Consider the following 22,483-nt stretch of genomic DNA (forward strand, 5'->3'; position numbering starts at 1 on the left):
GCGCTAAAGAACGGTGATGGATCAAACCCAGATCTGTTGACTGGGTGTGAGTGTTTGATTGGTTCTGAGGCTCCGTCCATCACCACCCCCTTTTGTACCGCTTTGTTCGCCATAAGTTGGCAGGGTATGCTCAGACGTGAGTCCCTTGCTCACTTTGCCACTGAATTCAAGCAAGCCTGGCTGAAGACGGCTGAAATGCCAGAAACCGGTCCTAGGAAGCTTGTTTCCGGTCCAGGGAAGGCATGGCTTGGCAGTTCGGGCTGGACTGTTCCCATGAGGCACAGGGTCAGATTGATTTGCATATGGCCATGTCTGAACTGGGGTGGCAGAGTGGGCTAAAGAACGGTGATGGATCAAACCCAGATCTGCTGACTGGGTGTGAGTGTTTGATTGGTTCTGACGCTCTGTCCATCACCACCCCCTTTTGTACCGCTTTGTTCGCCATACGTTGGCAGGGTATGCTCAGACGTGAGTCCCTTGCTCACTTTGCCACTGGATTCAAGCAAGCCTGGCTGAAGACGGCTGAAATGCCAGAAACCGGTCCTAGGAAGCTTGTTTCCGGTCCAGGGAAGGCATGGCTTGGCAGCTCGGGCTGGACTGTTCCCATGAGGCACAGGGTCAGACTGATTTTCATATGGCCATGTCTGAACTGGGGTGGCAGAGTGGGCTAAAGAACAGTGATGGATCAAACCCAGATCTGTTGACTGGGTGTGAGTGTTTGATTGGTTCTGACGCTCCGTCCATCACCACCCCCTTTTGTACCGCTTTGTTCGCCATAAGTTGGCAGGGTATGCTCAGACGTGAGTCCCGTGCTAACTTTGCCACTGGATTCAAGCAAGCCTGGCTGAAGACGGCTGAAATGCCAGAAACCGGTCCTAGGAAGCTTGTTTCCGGTCCAGGGTAGGCATGGCTTGGCAGTTCGGGCTGGACTGTTCCCATGAGGCACAGGGTCAGACTGATTTGCATATGGCCATGTCTGAACAGGGGTGGCAGAGTGGGCTAAAGAACGGTGATGGATCAAACCCAGATCTGTTGACTAGGTGTGAGTGTTTGATTGGTTCTGACGCTCCGTCCATCACCACCCCCTTTTGTACTGCTTTGTTCGCCATAAGTTGGCAGGGTATGCTCAGACGTGAATCCCTTGCTCACTTTGCCACGGGATTCAAGCAAGCCTGGTTGAAGACGGCTGAAATGCCAGAAACCGGCCCTAGGAAGCTCGTTTCCGGTCCAGGGAAGGCATGGCTTGGCAGTTCGGGCTGGACTGTTCCCAATGAGACACAGGGTCAGACTGATTTGCATATGGCCATGTCTGAACTGGGGTGGCAGAGTGGGCTAAAGAACGGTGATGGATCAAACCCAGATCTGTTGACTGGGTGTGAGGGTTTGATTGGTTCTGACGCTCCGTCCATCACCACCCCCTTTTGTACCGCTTTGTTCGCCATAAGTTGGCAGGGTATGCTCAGACGTGAGTCCCTTGCTCACTTTGCCACTGGATTCAAGCAAGCCTGGCTGAAGGCGGCTGAAATGCCAGAAACCGGTCCTAGGAAGCTTGTTTCCGGGCCAGGGAAGGCATGGCTAGGCAGTTTGGGCTGGACTGTTCCCATGAGGCACAGGGTCAGACTGATTTGCATATGGCCATGTCTGAACTGGGGTGGCAGAGTGGGCTAAAGAACAGTGATGGATCAAACCCAGATCTTTTGACTGGGTGTGAGTGTTTGATTGGTTCTGACGCTCCGTCCATCACCACCCCCTTTTGTACCGCTTTGTTCGCCATAAGTTGGCAGGGTATGCTCAGACGTGAGTCCCTTGCTCACTTTGCCACTGGATTCAAGCAAGCCTGGCTGAAGACGGCTGAAATGCCAGAAACCGGTCCTAGGAAGCTTGTTTCCGGTCCAGGGAAGGCATGGCTTGGCAGTTCGGGCTGGACTGTTCCCATGAGGCACAGGGTCAGACTGATTTGCATATGGCCATGTCTGAACTGGGGTGGCTGAGTGGGCTAAAGAACGGTGATGGATCAAACCCAGATCTGTTGACTGGGTGTGAGTGTTTGATTGGTTCTGACGCTCCGTCCATCACCACCCCCTTTTGTACCGCTTTGTTCGCCATAAGTTGGCAGGGTATGCTCAGACGTGAGTCCCTTGCTCACTTTGCCACTGGATTTAAGCAAGCCTGGCTGAAGACGGCTGAAATGCCAGAAACCGGTCCTAGGAAGCTTGTTTCCGGTCCAGGGAAGGCATGGCTTGGCAGTTCGGGCTGGACTGTTCCCATGAGGCACAGGGTCAGACTGATTTGCATATGGCCATGTCTGAACTGGGGTGGCAGAGTGGGCTAAAGAACGGTGATGGATCAAACCCAGATCTGTTGAATGGGTGTGAGTGTTTGATTGGTTCTGACGCTCCGTCCATCACCACCCCCTTTTGTACCGCTTTGTTCGCCATAAGTTGGCAGGGTATGCTCAGACGTGAGTCCCTTGCTCACTTTGCCACTGGATTCAAGCAAGCCTGGCTGAAGACGGCTGAAATGCCAGAAACCGGTCCTAGGAAGCTTGTTTCCGGTCCAGGGAAGGCATGACTTGGCAGTTCGGGCTGCACTGTTCCCATGAGGCACAGGGTCAGACTGATTTGCATATGGCCATGTCTGAACTGGGGTGGCAGAGTGGGCTAAAGAACGGTGATTGATCAAACCCAGATCTGTTGACTGGGTGTGAGTGTTTGATTGGTTCTGACGCTCCGTCCATCACCACCCCCTTTTGTACCGCCCCATCCTGGGGGAGGAGGCATGACACCTCTACCCAGGATGGGCTTTGTTTCTGGACCCAGAGAGAGGAGGCCCTCTACCCAGGGGTCCAGAGACTTGTCTGGTGGTGGCAATTGGCAGGCAGCCATTCATGAACCCCAATAGGACTGGTCGTTTTTCATGGGTCATCTCTAAGATGCCTTCTGAGTGCATTTTACATTAAATCCCACACTGGCATGAGTGTGGGTTTAACGTGCTGAGAAGTTTGGTACCAAACTTCCCTGGTTTCAGTAAAGCCATTATGGAGCTGTGGAGTTTGTAATGAAAAATTCCCAGACCAGATACTTTTTATGGCTTTATTGCACTTACAATGTCTAACAATGGACTTAAACACTGTAGGGGTACAGGGCTTGTGCACCTGTACTCTCACCTGTAGTGAAGTGACTGACCTAGGCCTCAGGCAGTGGATTGCAGACATGGCACACAGGGATGTGTGTCATGTCGACTCTTCACTTTTCTATGCACCAAAACACAAAACCTGCTATTTCAAAGTGTGGGTGTTAAGGTGCAGGGTCTCTAAGGGTGGCACAATAGGTGCTGCAGCCCTCAGTGGCATTCCCTGGTCACAGTGCCCTTGGTACCCATAGTACCTTTTACAAGGGGCTTACCTTTGGCCTGAGATGTGCTAATTGTGAGTATGAATGTACAGTTTTGGGTAAAGACACAGGCCCTGAGAACCTGATTGACTGGAGCCCAGAGCACATCAAGTCACAGTGCATCAAGTGTCAAGCAAAACGTGTGTGGGGGGGGGGTTAATGCAACAGAAACCCACTTTCCTACAACCAGCAGCTTACCAAACACCTTGAGAGAAACAACCTACTAGATACCTCCCAATCTGGGTTCCGCGCCAACCACAGCACCAAGATGGATCGCCGCCACGGACGACATCCACACCCTACTTGACAGGGATAAATCAGCGGCCCTGATCCTCCTCGACCTCTAAGCAGCCTTCGACTCTGTATTCTACCACACACTCATCAGAAGACTGCATCAGATAGGGATCAAGGGAGATGCACAAAAGTGGATCGCATCATTCCTCACAGGACAAACGCAGAGAATCCACCTACCTCCCTTCACTTCAGAAACCAAGAGCACCATCTGCGGCGTCCCTCAAAGTTCATCCCTCAGCCCCACCCTCTTCAACACTTACATGACTCCTCTAGCCCACTTCGTCACAACTCACAATCTCATACCCTATGCATACGAAACCCAGCTCATCGTCTCAGTCTCAGCAGACCCCACCACCACTAAGACCAACTACCACAACTGAATGAAGAATGTCACAGACTGGATGAATGACAACTCCCTGAAGCTCGATATTTACATGACTGAAGGCTTTATCTCTGGCAACCACTTCCACACCAACAGACCACGCCAGCAACCTCGGCATCATACTGGAGAGCAAACTCACCATGAAACGACAGATGAACATAGTCTCCTCCACCAGCTTCCACACTCATTGATTTCCCAGACGAATCTTCAAATGGCTCCCCATCAGCATGAGGTAAACAGTCACACAAGCCTTAATCACCAGTCGATTGGAATACGGTAACGTGCTACATGCCGGAACCACCACCAAACTCATGAGAAAGCTCCAGACAGCACAAAACTCAGTAGCCAGACTGCTCAAACTGACTAAGCAGACCCACATCACCCAACACCTTGGAAACCTCCACTGGTTCCCCGTCCAGAAAAGATGCCAATTCAGGTTACTGATGCACGCCTACAAAGTTCTCCATGACCAAGGAACCGAATACATGAATCACCGACTGGACTTCCACCAACCATCCAGAAACCACTGCTCAGACTCCCTCGCACAGACACTGCACATCCACTGTCACCACAGCGAAGGCTGTTTCTTCTCTTACCTTGCTGTCAAGTCCTGGAAGGCCTTCCCCCTCTACCTCCGAACATCACCTTCGCTGACCAACTTCAGGAAGACACTCAATACCTGGTTCTTCGGCTAAGCCCAGCCACCAAGCACCTGGATACCCTTATCGGTGATAAGCTGCACTTTACAGGTACTGATTGATTTGGTCACCAGGTAGGGGCTATATGAGCTCTTGCAAATGGTTGGTGGGATGAATATACAAGTTAGAAGAGATTAGACATTGCTAGGTCGCAGGGATATTGTTTCAAACAAGGGGAGGTTGTGGCCTATGAGATGAGGTGTGGGCAGTTTGCAGAAATACATTAACAGATTAAGGTAGACTGATGTGTGACTTATAGTAGGCTATTCAAAAATGGAGCAGGGGTGCCCAGGATGTAGGGAAGGAGGACTTAATTACGAAGAAAGGAGAAGGAAAAACTGAAAGTTTTAAGGAAAGGTCAGTTTGACATGCAGGTTTTTAGGAAGATAGTGGGAGGAGGCTCTTGTGTCAGCATGCAATCTGAGGATGCAAATCTTTAGGAAGAAACATTATTTACATGTGAGATGGTGCTATATTAAGTGCTAGCTCATAAATATGGTTGGTGCCTTTGCAGAAAGATTGCGAAGTGGTGTGGTTTCCTAGCTTGGTTTAGACTCAGCCTTGAACCAGTGATGGGTGTGCGTAGTGACTACGAATAGTGTTTGTTTGTTTAGAGGTGCCCTTATCATGGAAGCCTCTGTGCGCACAACCATCATCTTCCTACGTGACTCTAATCTTCCAGAAGATGCTTCCTCAAAAGCCATGAAGCTGCTGGTCACAGCCAACATCAAACAGCAAATCACACAGCCCACACACAGTGAAGGGAACTTGCACTGGATCTCTTCTGCACCTCAGTGTCTAGGGTGACTTGTCATCCCCCACAGAGGCTTAAATCAACCCACAAAAAACAACAGAAAATGTCAAACACGCTGCAAAAATCTTTTATAAGTCTCCTTCTTGATGTACTTGAAAGGACTAGAAAGTCTTCGGACCTCAGTATCTTCATTAACACATTCAAGACAATAGCAGCACCACAAGACCCAAGAACTCAGCCTTCTGTGCGTCAAACACTCAACAGCAAACACATAAATTAAATTGCACAGTGCATGGCATTAAAACATCTTTGAACCTCTTGCGGCAATTTCTAGGACGCCACTGCGTCAAAACCCTACGCCTGCTTGGAGCAGGCATAAGGAGTGATGGAGTGTATTAAGAATAGGCCTCCTGATGTATTGCTGGAGTTGTGTCGTGCTTGCAACACGACTCCTGCAATGTGTGACTATTTGCGCTGACCGATGCGTAAGAATTTCTGACGTATCTGTCATTCCTTGCGCCATGGTGCACCGTATAGTAAATGCAGTGCATCCATGGTGGCGCAAGGGTTTCGCACGCAGGCACAGGGAAAATGACGCATCTATGCCGATGCGTCAGTTTCTTCTAAATAAGCCAGCTGGTTTCTTGCACGGGCCACAGCACACCACCACCATGACGGTAAGTGCAATGGCTAACAGTGGCTGAATTATTACAGTAATAATATTATCCTGAGATACAGTTTCATTAGACATGTAAATGTGACTACGCCAGACTATAAATGTGCTATGAAATTTAGATTTGTAACATTGACATAAATGTGTATAAGCATTGTCAAAAATAGCATTCTCTTTCCTTTAACTAAAGTATCGGTTTCTGTGCCTATGTTTATGAACATTTCCTACATCTTGTGAACTTTAAAAGAATGTTTGTGGACATTGAAGAGCACCCTTGACCAAGACTTCTTTGCCCTAACACTTTGCGGGTTATACACATACAGGGGCGGCTCCTCCGTAATGGCAGAGAATAATCGCCCCACGGCTGAAAGCAGTACATCAAAACATAAATAAAATCATAATAAGGCTATTATTAAAACTGCTTTATTATCATTTTATTTAACCTGTATGAGCCATCAGCTAAGTCTTGGGGGCGAGACCATCAGCAGTAGGAGCGGTGGGCGCAGGGCACTGCTGTCAATGTGCATGTCGGTTTGGCCGCCTGTCTCAGGACGGCCAAACCGACATGCGCACTGACATCTCCCCGACAGAACTACATTGCCTGGTGGAGAGAACAGCAGGCACAGGCTTCCAGGTTCCTTTGGAGCGGAAAACAAGCCAGCTCAGGCCAATCCCAGCGCTTCTCACGGGATTGGCCGCAGGGGAGTCTGAGAACCTGTGCATGGGAACTGCAGTTCCTGGAGCAGAGGAGCACCGAGGCGAGGTGCTGGAGCAGAGGATCACAGCGGCGGCGGCCGGCTGCAGGAAGGTAAGTGTACTTTTTTTTTTTTAAAAAAAATTTCCGCACATGCTGCCTCCCCCCCCACTTCATATCGGCAGCAGCCGTCAAGGTACACCATTTCTGCCGATAAAATGTATCATGTACGACACTACCAGGAGTTTGCTGTTTCTGTCTGTGGCTGTGCTTTTTCATAGATTGGCTATCTGGTTTCTTCCACCGGCTACAGCGTGCCACTGCAGTGAGTAGGGTGACCAACCGTCGGCAAATTTCACGGACCGTCCGTAATTTTGGTGTCATTTCTGTTGTGCCTTTTACGGACGCCTTTTGTCCGTAATTCTGGGCATTTCAGCAAACTGTGCTGTTCCCCTGCGAGAAACCCCTGGAGTTACAAAGTTCTTGGGGCCCATTCCCACTTCTCTTTGAACTTCACAAGATGCCGCAGCCACTCCCGACCTTGCACAGGCTGTGGACAGGTAGCTGATTACCACATTTTCAATGACAATGGGCCGTCTGCCTTTTAACATATCTTGCGCACTCATGTGCGGGCCTTGAAGGCCAGTGACTCACTTGGAGCCAGTAAGACTGTAGGAGAGGAGCTTTTCCCCATCAGAGTACTGTGGGGAACTTGCGGCCTTGTGTAATTTGCCTGTTGTTCACTGAGAGCCCGACCTAAATCAAGCACATTAATCCCCGGGGATGAGGCACCTTCCGTGTTGCCAGGGGCTGTGTTTTTCGGCATGCATCACTCCTTTTCCTTACTACTTTGGAGACAACGAAAGGCCTGTCTCCTTAAGAGCTGGTTACCATCCAGCAATTAAAAACCTGTGTGAGATGGACATTGACAGCACATTAAATTTAGGAGCTCTGTAGATTTTAGTACTTGCTCAGTGTGCTCAGGGCTATTTGATTTTATTTTGAATCCAACGATGACAAGCAGTTTAAAAGAGAACAGGGGCCCTAAATGGGAAATTAACTATGGCTATCAAAGCACTGGTAAGGAAACATTAAAAAAATAATTTCAATGAAAAATTCCGATTTTCTAGTGTGGAAATTGCAGCTAATATATGTAGCATGACACTCAAAAGTTGGATCAATTAACACTGAGATATTAACAAATGCAATGCATTTCTTGTATATTATAGATGTAGTGCAGCACTAAGTTTGCTCAGTGCCTTCAACGTCAAGTGCAGAAAGCAAAAAAGGAATTTCATTTTCGCTTGTGTGCTATTGAGAGACCAAGAAGTCCTCTCAGCAGAGGTTAGATTTTTTTTAAATTGAAATTCAGATTTTTTTGAGTCAAATGTTAGTGGTTTTTGCAGAGGTGTTTCTTGTGTATTTGTGCCTCTGCAGTTTGTTGCTGGGGTGCATAAGCCAACATACTTGCCCACCACAGATTATAGTGAGCAATGCCATCACTGCTGCAGAAGTAGACTAAAGGAGTGAGGAAGAAAAGATGTAGGAGGGATCAAGGAAGAAGGGAGAGAACAGAGCTATGAAAGAAAGCTTGAGAGAAAGAAAAGGAGCCTGAGAAAGGAGAGTGAGGATGGAGGAGAGAGAGAAAAGATGAAACTGAGTGAAAAAGGACCCTACAGGAGAAAGACAAAAAGTGGTCGGAGGAGAGATAGATAAAAGGAGAATACAGGGGAGAGAATAAAAGTTAAGGAGGAAAAGTGGACAGAGAAAGGAGAAGAAGAATGGATGGAAACTCAAGAAAGGAGAATGCAGGGGACAAAAAAGGAAGAGAATGAAAAACAAACAGTGAGAGACGTTTGAGGAAGGAAGAGTGGACAAAAGAGTAAGGAAAGAGAGAGCAAGTGAGAGAATGGGATGAGGGAAATGAGACGGAAAGAGTGGGGAGAACTAGACCAGCTTCAGTGCACCCAGCTGGTTATGTTATGTTATGTTATGTTATATAATCTTATAGAGCGCACAGATGCCGCAGCCAAGAGGCGTCCCGGCGCTGAGGAGATGGTGACACAACACAACAAACCTTGGGAAGACTCCAACAGAAGAGAGCTTAAACTGTGGAAAATAGGAAGGTTTTTAGAGCCTTCCTAAACAGAAACAGATCGGGTATAGAACGGAGTGAAGTAGGCAGAGTGTTCCAGAGAGAGGCCGCCATCACCGCAAAAGAACGTCCGCCTATTCTAGCTCTTTTGTAGCGTGGGACAATGGCAAGGTTTTGCCCTGATGACCGGAGAGCTCTGGAAGGAGTATAATAAGAGATAGTCTGGGCAAGGATGGGAGGAGAGGCCAATTTAAGGATTTTAAAAGTCAGACATAAGGCCTTAAACTTAATCCTTTGCCCTACAGGCAGCCAGTGGAGGTCATGGATGGTGCGTCGGGCTGAGCAGAATTTAGGGAGGCCAACCAGCATCCTGGCTGCCGCATTTTGGACACGCTGGAGGCGAGCTAGCTCTGCCTGATTCACTCCCAGCAGGAGTGAGCTAGCATAGTCCAATTTGGTGAGAACCATGGCTTGGACTATTATTTGTCTGGTAGCCGCGTCGAAAAATTTAAAGATCGGCCGAAGGCACTGTAAAGTGCCAAAACAGACACCAGCCACTCTCTTTGTGTGGGGAGTAAAGGAGAGTTTGTCATCGAGCCACACCCCGAGATTTCGAACCTCTGTAACGGGAGTGGGGACTGGGCCCAATTCTAATGGCCACCAGAGCTTAGTATCCTTGCCGAGGACAAGGACCTCGGTCTTAGTAGCATTAAGTTGAAGACAATTCTCCAACATCCACCCTGCTACTTCTTTAAGGGCAGCCTGGAAGGCGGAAGCATCCATAGTGGTGTCACCATTAAGTGCCACCGCAAGCTGAGTGTCATCAGCGTATGACACCATGGTAAGACCACACCTACGGGCTACCTCCGCCAACGGCTGAACATAAAGGTTGAACAAGGTCGGGCTGAGAGCCGAACCCTGTGGAACACCATATAAAATAGGATGGGGAGAAGATTCGTAGGGTGGCGTGGAGACTCTAAAGGTGCGCTCCGCAAGAAAGGAGCGGAACCAATCCATCACAGTTTTCCCGACTCCCGCCTCAGAAAGCCGTTGGAGAAGGATCGAGTGAGAGACAGTGTCGAAGGCGGCACTAAGATCCAAAAGGATCAGTGCCACCGTCTGATCACTGTCTAGCATCTTCCTTATCTGCTCCACAATTGCTAAAAGGGCGGTTTCAGTGCTGTGTTCTGCACGAAACCCATTCTGAGAAGGATCAAGAATGCTAGCTTTCTGTAGATGTGAAGTGAGGATGTTATTGGCATGTGCTTCTGCTAGTTTTGATATCCAGGGGAGAAGGGAAATGGGCCGGTAATGTTCGGGTTTGGCGGGGTCAAGGGAAGGTTTCTTTAGTATAGGAATGATGGTGGCCTGCTTCCACTTAGTGGGTACATTACCTGAAACAAAAGAGAGTTCAATAAGATTGTGGAGTGGAGGATAGCAGCACTCTGCAAGATCCTGAAATTGAGCAGGTCTTAGAGGGTCCGTAGGGGAACCAGACTTAACTTTGGAAACCAAAGATCTAAACTCCTCAGAGGTCGGGCCCGGAATAGATAACAATAGTTTTGAGGCAATAGGCTTATGAACTGGTGTTTTATTTAAAGAGGTGGACCGAGGGAAAGACCTATATATAGCCTCAACTTTTTCAACGAAAAAGGAGGCGAGATCTTCACAGTGGGCTAAGGTGGCTTTAGCTGGGGTTGCCGTCTTTATACTAGTTAGATCTTTACACACCTTAAAAATTACCTTCATTGGATTAGTGCTGTTTTTTATTTCCAACGAGTAATACGTAGCTCTGGCTTTGCATATGGCCCGATGGTATAACCTAGTACAAGCCCTATAGGCTGACTTGAGGTCGGAGTCGTACGCTTTACGCCAGGCTCGCTCCGCCTTTTTACAGGAAGATTTAAGCTGCTTAAGAGAGTCGTTATACCATGGATTAGAGGGACCTGATCGAGTCCTGCACCATCTAGCAGGTATGAGCGAATCCAGAGCTAAAATTAGCCATTCACAAAAACTATCATAACCACGGGTAACTTCAGTGGGGAGGTGAAGGTGGTGTTTCATCAAAAGCTGATGAAAATCCACTAGGTTTAAATTTTTCCATGGTCGTTTAAAGATGTTAGAGATGTTATTTCTAAAAGAGGGAGCAGATGTAGCAATGTGGATCTCGATCAGATAATGATCGGTCCAGACCATGGGTTTAGGCTGGAGTACTGAAATATTAGTAATATTAGTCAAAAAGGGGTCTAGTAAATGTCCGCCAGTGTGAGTCTGTTGTTCAATCAGCTGAGCTAATTGAAGAGCTTCAAGATCAGCCAGAAAACTGCTGACAGCGTTGGAACTTAGTGACTCCATGTGCAGGTTGAGGTCTCCAACTATAGAGAAGTTGGCCGTCTTCAGCGCAAGGGAGGAGGCTACCTCCGGGAGGCTGTTACGAAAAGCTGCATCAGGGCCAGGAGGCCTGTATATGAGCAAACCCGAAAAGGTAAAATGGGGGTTTATAGAGATGCTAAATTGAGCACTCTCACATCCCGCTATGGAGACAGGCTGCCAAACACATGGGTAACATGATTTTACCGCAGCCGCAATGCCTCCCCCATCTAGCGTTACGATGGAGCGTGTACATAGTATAGCCCACAGGTAGGGCTAAGTTCATAGTTACCATGGCTTGATCATGTAGCCATGTTTCGGTAAAAAAGAATACATCAGGGTTCTCATCCGTAATCAGGGAGAACACTTCCAGATAGTGGCAGACCAAGGATCTGACGTTAAGATGTAGGATTTTTACTGACGGTCGAGAGGCAGGCTCAGCGACAGCGTCCGCTGTGTACAGCATAGATGGACTAGGTCGAGTTATTAAACTTGGCTGAGGCCTTTGAAGCCTAAAGGAACACCTGGGGCACTGATAAGGGCCGCTCAGAGGGTCTATGGCATCATGGTGGCAGCTTCCTACCTCGTAGCGCAGTTTGCGCAAGGCATCGGCCGATATCATCCTGAGGAAACTAGCGTCCCCTGCCCTAGCCCTGCCTTAGCGCTGACGGGCGCAGACGGGCAGGACTCTGGCTAGACTCAGGCGTAACGAGGGCGTGACCGCTGCGCGTCACCGCTGCGTGCCGAAGCGATCTTTAAATAGGCGATGTGGCGGTGCAACAGCGCTAAAGCGCTAACCCCCGAACCCAGGAAGTGTCATAGACCTATCCAAAATGGCGGCGGTGCGTCACGTGACCCCGTGAGCCCGGACCCGCAAATTGCGGTGTAAGTAAAAGATTTTATAGTGCGTGAGGGGGCAGGGGGGGGGCGCGACTGTAATATGGTATGCAAGTGTGCCGATCTCACAGGGTGGCAGTTATTTTAATTATCTGAAGTTGCACTCTGTAAAGCACTTCTCCTTTACCCTGTACCTGGGTTTGAACCCTCTCTGTAAAGCACTGCTCCTTTACCCTGTACCTGGGTTTGAACCATCTCTGTAAAGCACTTCTCCTTAACCCTGTACCTGGGTTTGAACCATCTCTGTAAAGCATTGCTCCTTTACCCTGTGCCTAGGTTTGAACCATCTCTGTAAATCACTGCTCCTTTACCCTGTACCTGGGTTTGAACCATCTCTGTAAAGCACTGCTCCTTTACCCTGTACCTGGGTTTGAACCATCTCTGTAAAGCACTGCTCCTTTACCCTGAACCTGGGTCTGAACCCTCTCTGTAAAGCACTGCTCCTTTACCCTGTACCTGGGTTTGAACCATCTCTGTAAAGCACTGCTCCTTTACCCTGTACCTGGGTCTGAACCCTCTCTGTAAAGCACTGCTCCTTTACCCTGTACCTGGATTTGAACCATCTCTGTAAAGCACTTCTCTTTACCCTGTACCTGGGTCTGAACCCTCTCTGTAAAGCACTGCTCCGTTACCCTGTACCTGGGTTTGAACCATCTCTGTAAAGCACTGCTCCTTTACCCTGTACCTGGGTCTGAACCCTCTCTGTAAAGCACTGCTCCTTTACCCTGTACCTGGATTTGAACCATCTCTGTAAAGCACTTCTCTTTACCCTGTACCTGGGTCTGAACCCTCTCTGTAAAGCACTGCTCCTTTACCCTGTACCTGGGTTTGAACCATCTCTGTAAAGCACTGCTCCTTTACCCTGTACCTGGGTCTGAACCCTCTCTGTAAAGCACTGCTCCTTTACCCTGTACCTGGATTTGAACCATCTCTGTAAAGCACTTCTCCTTTACCCTGTACCTGGGTTTGAACCCTCTCTGTAAAGCACTGCTCCTTTACCCTGTACCTGGGTTTGAACCATCTCTGTAAAGCACTTCTCCTTCACCCCGTACCTGGGTTTGAACCATCTCTGTAAAGCATTGCTCCTTTACCCTGTGCCTAGGTTTGAACCATCTCTGTAAATCACTGCTCCTTTACCCTGTACCTGGGTTTGAACCATCTCTGTAAAGCACTGCTCCTTTACCCTGTACCTGGGTTTGAACCATCTCTGTAAAGCACTGCTCCTTTACCCTGAACCTGGGTCTGAACCCTCTCTGTAAAGCACTGCTCCTTTACCCTGTACCTGGGTTTGAACCATCTCTGTAAAGCACTGCTCCTTTACCCTGTACCTGGGTCTGAACCATCTCTGTAAAGCACTGCTCCTTTACCCTGTACCTGGATTTGAACCATCTCTGTAAAGCACTTCTCTTTACCCTGTACCTGGGTCTGAACCCTCTCTGTAAAGCACTGCTCCTTTACCCTGTACCTGGGTTTGAACCATCTCTGTAAAGCACTGCTCCTTTACCCTGTACCTGGGTCTGAACCCTCTCTGTAAAGCACTGCTCCTTTACCCTGTACCTGGATTTGAACCATCTATGTAAAGCACTTCTCCTTTACCCTGTACCTGGGTTTGAACCCTCTCTGTAAAGCACTGCTCCTTTACCCTGTACCTGGGTTTGAACCATCTCTGTAAAGCACTTCTCCTTCACCCTGTACCTGGGTTTGAACCATCTCTGTAAATCACTGCTCCTTTACCCTGTACCTGGGTCTGAACCCTCTCTGTAAAGCACTGCTCCTTTACCCTGTACCTGGATTTGAACCATCTCTGTAAAGCACTTCTCTTTACCCTGTACCTGGGTCTGAACCCTCTTTGTAAAGCACTGCTCCTTTACCCTGTACCTGGGTTTGAACCATCTCTGTAAAGCACTGCTCCTTTCCCTGTACTTGGGTCTGAACCCTCTCTGTAAAGCACTGCTCCTTTACCCTGTACCTGGGTCTGAACCCTCTCTGTAAAGCACTGCTCCTTTACCCTGTACCTGGATTTGAACCATCTCTGTAAAGCACTTCTCTTTACCCTGTACCTGGGTCTGAACCCTCTCTGTAAAGCACTGCTCTTTTACCCTGTACCTGGGTTTGAACCCAGCAGCGGTCCGTGGAGGGAGTTCCGTGGGGCGGAAAGGCGGGGCGGGGGCAGGGTGGGGGGTACTAAACACTGGAACATGGATAATTGGAGGTAAGTAAACAATTAAATAAATAAAACGAATTTCGTAGCGCGCACTGCCCCATCTCTGTAAAGCACTGCTCCTTTACCCTGTGCCTAGGTTTGAACCCTCTCTGTAAAGCACTGCTCCTTTACCCTGTACCTGGGTTTGAACCATCTCTGTAAAGCACTGCTCCTTTACCCTGTACCTAGGTTTGAACCATCTCTGCAAAGCACTGCTCCTTTACCCTGTACCTGGGTTTGAACCATCTCTGTAAAGCACTTCTCCTTCACCCTGTACCTGGGTCTGAACCCTCTCTGTAAAGCACTGCTCCTTTACCCTGTACCTGGGTTTGAACCCTCTCTGTAAAGCACTGCTCCTTTACCCTGTACCTAGGTTTGAACCATCTCTGTAAAGCACTGCTCCTTTACCCTGTACCTAGGTTTGAACCATCTCTGTAAAGCACTGCTCCTTTACCCTGTACCTGGATTTGAACCATCTCTGTAAAGCACTTCTCTTTACCCTGTACCTGGGTCTGAACCCTCTCTGTAAAGCACTGCTCCTTTACCCTGTACCTGGGTCTGAACCATCTCTGTAAAGCACTTCTCTTTACCCTGTACCTGGGTTTGAACCATCTCTGTAAAGCACTGCTCCTTTACCCAGTACCTGGGTCTGAACCATCTCTGTAAAGCACTGCTCCTTTACCCTGTGCCTAGGTTTGAACCCTCTCTGTAAAGCACTACTCCTTTACCCTGTACCTGGGTTTGAACCATCTCTGTAAAGCACTGCTCCTTTACCCTGTACCTGGGTCTGAACCCTCTCTGTAAAGCACTGCTCCTTTACCCTGTACCTAGGTTTGAACCATCTCTGTAAAGCACTGCTCCTTTACCCTGTACCTGGGTTTGAACCATCTCTGTAAAGCACTTCTCTTTACCCTGTACCTGGGTCTGAACCCTCTCTGTAAAGCACTGCTCCTTTACCCTGTACCCGGGTTTGAACCCTCTCTGTAAAGCATTGCTCCTTTACCCTGTACCTAGGTTTGAACCATCTCTGTAAAGCACTGCTCCTTTACCCTGTACCTAGGTTTGAACCATCTCTGTAAAGCACTGCTCCTTTACCCTGTACCTGGATTTGAACCATCTCTGTAAAGCACTTCTCTTTACCCTGTACCTGGGTCTGAACCCTCTCTGTAAAGCACTGCTCCTTTACCCTGTACCTGGGTCTGAACCATCTCTGTAAAGCACTTCTCTTTACCCTGTACCTGGGTTTGAACCATCTCTGTAAAGCACTGCTCCTTTACCCTGTACCTGGGTTTGAACCATCTCTGTAAAGCACTGCTCCTTTACCCTGTACCTGGGTTTGAACCCTCTCTGTAAAGCATTGCTCCTTTACCCTGTACCTAGGTTTGAACCATCTCTGTAAAGCACTGCTCCTTTACCCTGTACCTAGGTTTGAACCATCTCTGTAAAGCACTGCTCCTTTACCCTGTACCTGGATTTGAACCATCTCTGTAAAGCACTTCTCTTTACCCTGTACCTGGGTCTGAACCCTCTCTGTAAAGCACTGCTCCTTTACCCTGTACCTGGGTCTGAACCATCTCTGTAAAGCACTTCTCTTTACCCTGTACCTGGGTTTGAACCATCTCTGTAAAGCACTGCTCCTTTACCCTGTACCTGGGTTTGAACCATCTCTGTAAAGCACTGCTCCTTTACCCTGTACCTAGGTTTGAACCATCTCTGTAAAGCACTGCTCCTTTACCCTGTACCTAGGTTTGAACCATCTCTGTAAAGCACTGCTCCTTTACCCTGTACCTGGATTTGAACCATCTCTGTAAAGCACTTCCCTTTACCCTGTACCTGGGTCTGAACCCTCTCTGTAAAGCACTGCTCCTTTACCCTGTACCTGGGTCTGAACCATCTCTGTAAAGCACTTCTCTTTACCCTGTACCTGGGTTTGAACCATCTCTGTAAAGCACTGCTCCTTTACCCTGTACCTGGGTTTGAACCATCTCTGTAAAGCACTGCTCCTTTCCCTGTACCTGGGTTTGAACCATCTCTGTAAAGCACTGCCCCTTTACCCTGTACCCGGGTTTGAACCATCTCTGTAAAGCACTGCTCCTTTACCCTGTACCTAGGTTTGAACCATCTCTGTAAAGCACTGCTCCTTTACCCTGTACCTGGGTTTGAACCATCTCTGTAAAGCACTGCTCCTTTACCCTGTACCTGGATTTGAACCATCTCTGTAAAGCACTTCTCTTTACCCTGTACCTGGGTCTGAACCCTCTCTGTAAAGCACTGCTCCTTTACCCTGTACCTGGATTTGAACCATCTCTGTAAAGCACTTCTCTTTACCCTGTACCTGGGTCTGAACCCTCTCTGTAAAGCACTGCTCCTTTGAACCATCTCTGTAAAGCACTTCTCTTTACCCTGTACCTGGGTCTGAACCCTCTCTGTAAAGCACTGCTCCTTTACCCTGTACCTGGGTCTGAACCCTCTCTGTAAAGCACTGCTCCTTTACCCTGTACCTGGGTCTGAACCATCTCTGTAAAACACTTCTCTTTACCCTGTACCTGGGTTTGAACCATCTCTGTAAAGCATTGCTCCTTTACCCTGTACCTAGGTTTGAACCATCTCTGTAAAGCACTTCTCTTTACCCTGTACCTGGGTTTGAACCATCTCTGTAAAGCACTGCTCCTTTACCCTGTACCTAGGTTTGAGCCATCTCTGTAAAGCACTGCTCCTTTACCCTGTGCCTGGGTTTGAACCATCTCTGTAAAGCACTGCTCCTTTACCCTGTACCTGGGTCTGAACCCTCTCTGTAAAGCACTGCTCCTTTACCCTGTACCTGGGTTTGAACCCTCTCTGTAAAGCACTTCTCTTTACCCTGTACCTGGGTTTGAACCATCTCTGTAAAGCACTGCTCCTTTACCCTGTACCCGGGTTTGAACCATCACCTTGTAATGCTAGGACAGAATTAATGGGCAAGAGTAGCACATACTTAGTGATTGTGCTTGTCCGATAGAGAACAGCACTGTTTTTCTCCTGCACCCCTGTACTTATGTTTGTTATCCATTTACTTACTTATTTACTAATGAGTGACCTTCTCTGACGTGTCTGCAAAACATACCATCTGTCCTGAATTTTTGTCCTGAATTTTGACCCTTTGTCCTGAATTTTTACACTCACCGTCCTGAACTGGCACCTATGCCAGTTGGTCACCCTGGCAGTGAGGGTCAGTGCGATGACTATGGGAAGGCCTAACAGTGGCTGAATGATGAGCAGTTTTCCATCCCGAGACCCATCTCTCATTGGATGAATTCTTGTGTCAACAAGGACCGAAGACAAAGCACCGCAGGATTTATACGCGAGTGTGTGTCTACACAGCGGCATCCCCCAGGAAAGCGCTCCCCAGGGGTTGGAGAACGCCAACGAGAAGCAAATAAGGATTGGGTAAGCCAAGCTTCAACTGGCGGAGGAAGGCGGGTGCCCTTTTAGTAGTTTTGAGGGTGACAGCAGTACCATCAGTGGACTATTGGAATACATACGTGGGTATATTTTGACATGGCGGAAGGCCAAGAGGAAAATGGCTGCAGAGATTCTTTTTGGAATGTGTATTCAGCCTAAATTTTGCAGGAATTCCAAAAACGAATGGATTAGAGAACAGTAGAGGAATTAAAGAGGATATGTACAAGCGGTTAGATGTATATGAGGCAGAGATCAAGGCAAAGAATCTGAGACATTTTTTGCATGATTTTCATGATAATGAGTCTGGATGTGGGTTGATCTTTTCTAGGAAATATGGCCACATTTACAAACAAAAGTTACTATTTCAACAAAGGAGAAAAATGTTGTTTCTACCACAGAAGCAACGTCAGATACATGGGAGGAGAGTGATGTATCAGACATCAGTGAACCTTCCACCACTGGTTTGGGAAAGGAGAATGGAGATCCCCATTTTTTTTTTAAGGAGCTCACTCTCTTAAGCAAGGGTAGAACTCAATCGAAACAGAAGAGAGGCCGCCCATAAGATGGAGGCGGAAAAGGACAAGGAAAATCAAGAAAAGCAGGAGAGGCAGGAAGGGAAGGAAACAAAGCCCTAGTGGGAATACAAACAAGGTCCAGCAAGGACAGAAAATGATAGATAACCTGACGGTAATCAACCTATCCAACAGATGTTTAACTAAGGATGAGTTGGACACCTTGGGGCAGATTTACAAGAAAGTGACGCATCTGTAGAGATGTGTCACTTTCCCTGCGACAACCTGAGAAACCCTCGCTTCATCATGGATATGCTGTATTCACAATACCAATTGCTTGAGTCAATCTATTGTCAACCCCAACACTGTTTTTTTTTATAAAACCTTTTTATTGGATTTTAGCATGTTACAAGTCATACAGCAATCAGCTTAATCATTGCAGTAACACAAATTCCAATATCAGCAGTATGACACGGGTAGCAGGGTAAGCTGTCACATAGTGGATTTGTTGGGTCAACCCCAACACTGGTGACTGACTTGTGAACAATCAAAATTAGAATCAACTTATTTATACTTTGAGAAATCTTCCAGAAGACAATTTAAACACGGGTGTGTATAGTTAAATCAATCAAAATATTTAATGCAAACAAATGAACAGCAATGCATTTTGAGGCCTATTCCCACTACACTTCATCACTCCTTATGGCGTCCTGAAAATGTTGTAGATTTCACTGCGTCACTTTTACGACGCTTTCCTGCGTGGGAACTCCCACCCTGCATTCATTATACCTGATGCAGGTGTAAAGTGGCCGCATTTTTTACGCCGCCACTGCATCACAAAAGTGACGCAACAGTGGCGCAAAAGTGTTGCAAGGGGCTTGTAAATCTGTCCCCTTGGATTTAGGTTTTTCTTTTTGCCCAAGCAGGGGTAATGTATATACTGATGTAAGAATTGAACTTTATAAATTTGTACGCACATTGGATTTGAGAAAGTACTTGGGACTCAATTACGATCTTGATTGGGAAGCCTCTGACCACTAGTCGGAAACTTTCTGATCGTGGCCGGAGGCTTTCTGTCCGACATAGTCGGTTTGCAGTCCGACCACCGAATTACGATGTCGGCGGTCGGAGCGTAAACCGGCAGGTCATTCCAACGCAGTTCCGACCGGCTCTTGGAGTCTTCCGGCCCTCGGACCCACAAAGTAATCGCCTATGGATGGCGTTTCCGCCGTCGGGATTAAGATGTTCAAACAGCCTTTCCGTACTGTCCTTTTCGACACATAAAGGCTGTCAGAAAAAGACTTTAGGGGACCCTAGCAGGGCCCCTTTGCCTCCGCGGCCTGTGGCAGGTACCCAGTCTGGGGAAGACGCTACAATTGGCGACGAGTTAGGGGATAAGTAACCCAAAAATCAGCAGTGCTCTCCCAGAGAGCTTGCAGTGGTGCAAGCAAACTGCTCGTGCATGACATGTGTGTTGCAGTCGAAGTATGAAATCAATGCTTAATGCATGAGGAATTAAAGCGCAACTCCAGTCACTGTAAAGAAGTTGAAAATACATTGGCTACCCCCTTATGGGACTCTGCACAACTTGGCAATCTGTGGTCCTCAAAAGGATTTGATAAATGGGACTTGATCGGCATATCACAAGTCAAGGATCTGTGGGTACAGGGTGGAGTAAAAGCCTTCGCTGCCCTTCAGACTCAGTACGAACTTGCTGATGCCGAGCTCTTTCGATACAATTAGGTTAGCCATGCACTACATTCTCTCATCCCTAGAGGCACATCCCTTCCCGACTCATCCCCGTTAGAGGACAGAATATTAGATGGCCATGTTCCAGACAAGACCATTTTGCTAAAGAACAATAAATTAATAAACCACATGGACGATCCTCTTTTAGCTTTGAGGGGGAAATGGGTAGCTGATGGGATAGAATTGGACGATGAGGATTGGCAGGAAGCTGTCTCTTCGCCCTGGGTGGTGGCCATTTCGGCCCGATTACGGCTCGTCCAGCTTAAAATCCTGCACAGAGTATATATGACTGGCCCTCGGCTGGTGATGATGGGGAGAGCCGAAATAGGGGAATGCCGCAGGAAATGTGGCCTCACCGGCACGTTCATGTACATTATGTGGGAATGCACCCTATTCCAAAGGTACTGGAAGGAAGTACACAAAGCGATGAGCGCGGTACTGACTGTCCCTATCCGTCCGGAGGCACGTAGATGCCTACTAAACATATGGGAGCCGACTGATGTTAACATTTACCAAACACAATGGCCAACTTCGGGCTTCATGCTGGCAAAGAGAAACATTGCTCAGGCCTGGGGAGCGGCAGCCCCTCCTATTCTGGACATGTGGGAGAACAATATGGACTGGTGCATGTTCAGAGAAAAGACAGTGTTTACAGCCCAAGGCTGCCCCAAAAAATGGGCCCGCATTTGGTCACAGTGGAACTCCTATTGTGGAGCTATTTGCATCCCCCCACAAAGTATCGAGCTTGACGATTTGCTTCCCCCTTGAAAGTCTTCACTGCATGTAATTTGCTATTGTACTGCCTTGATTGTCATACATATATTTGTATTGTACTGACTTAAATGATGATATGCCGATGATTGTTTAATAAAAAGTTAAATAAAAAAAAAAAAGAAGTTGAAAACAACAAGAGCATTGTAAAGAAATCCACATATCGGTGACCGAGAACCTGATGGTCAAACTGTATACAAAGGTACAGCGCTGCTGCGCAATAGACAGTCATATGTAATTCGGGGCACTAACGCTGAAGGCAGTTACAACCAGGTTTTCAAAGAGCAGCTATTAACATACACAAGTTGCAAGATAACATTACAATTTGAAAATAGTGAAGACAAAGTGCATGCAAACAGATGCCAAAGAGTAAAACACTTATTTACTCACCAGAACCTGAGTAAAGTGAGCTAGTACGACCTCGGCATCAGGGGCCGCAACCCAGACCAAGCACATGGGTTGTGTTTGACAGGTGCGCGACAATCATCAAAGACTCCGAAACCTTTGGAATAGTGAAACTCTGTTTTTCCAATGTAGGCAAAGACTAAGGCCATCTTTCTAAAAGTCATCAAGGATAGTCCAGAGGCCAGCACATCTCACACGAACCGTTTCAAGATGAATCACGGAGGGAGCGGGAGAGAGCTCCACCTTCAATATCAACCCCTCTCAGAAATGGTTACAACACAGCCGCTCTCCTGAACCCACCACCACCATTCGAAGCAAAAAAAAAGCAAAATATTGGTGAAAGATGAACTGCTTGAGTAGAGACATGTGATGATTTCATTGATGCACTTGAAGAGACTGAGAACAAAATATTATCAAGTATCTGTTCAGTTCAGTTTAAGTATCTAAAACATCTTGCTGGTGATGGGGTAAAAGAAGTCATAAAGAAAATGCTGCGAACTGATGAAGAAGTCACATATCTTCAGATTAAAGAAGTATTAAATCTTAAGTTTAAATCAATACCAAGTGCTGATTATGAACTTCAACTAAGAACACCAGAAAGTTGGTGAAACCACTGATGAATTTGTGAAGAGATTTGACGCTCATCAGACATTGTAAGTTTAATGAATTTAATGATAAAGAAGCTAGGCGTCTGAGAGTTTTTGACATAATGCTTGTCAGATTCATTCATGAATGCTGAGAGAAACTCTTAGTCTGGAGGAAGTGTTAATGGCTGAAGAGTGTGCGGATAGACAAGCTGGTGACACGGAGGCCGGAGGTGCCCAGAATGAATCTGTCATGAGGGTGAAAAGTAAGCTAAAACAAAAGACTGAAGGACTAACAAGCTAGTTACTGTTCCAGATACATACAAGACTGTGCCACTGTAAGTGCTCGGTTGAGAGAGTTAGGAAAAAGAATGCTTCATTTTATTTGTCACTTAAACTTGAGAAAAGCTTTAAAAGAATCAAACAATCCATTGAGAATGCTAAAGAAATGGCGTACTTCAATCCGAAGCTTTATACAGAGGTTGTTGTTGATGCTAGCCCAGTCGGGATAGGCGCTATCCTTGCACAGCACAGTGGACACAGAGCAGACAGCTGGGTCTTTTGGCTTA

General features: G+C 47.5%; 1 pseudogene; it reads right to left on the minus strand.

Annotated features, from left to right (window-relative positions):
- The window catches only part of LOC146863327 (uncharacterized), a 76,451-nt pseudogene extending 56,962 nt beyond the window's left edge, over positions 1-19,489 (minus strand).
- Between the last annotated feature and the right edge of the window lie 2,994 nt (positions 19,490-22,483).

The sequence above is a fragment of the Triturus cristatus genome, chromosome 2_2 (assembly GCF_964204655.1).
Source record: "Triturus cristatus chromosome 2_2, aTriCri1.1, whole genome shotgun sequence".
NCBI classification, from domain to species: Eukaryota; Metazoa; Chordata; class Amphibia; order Caudata; family Salamandridae; genus Triturus; species Triturus cristatus.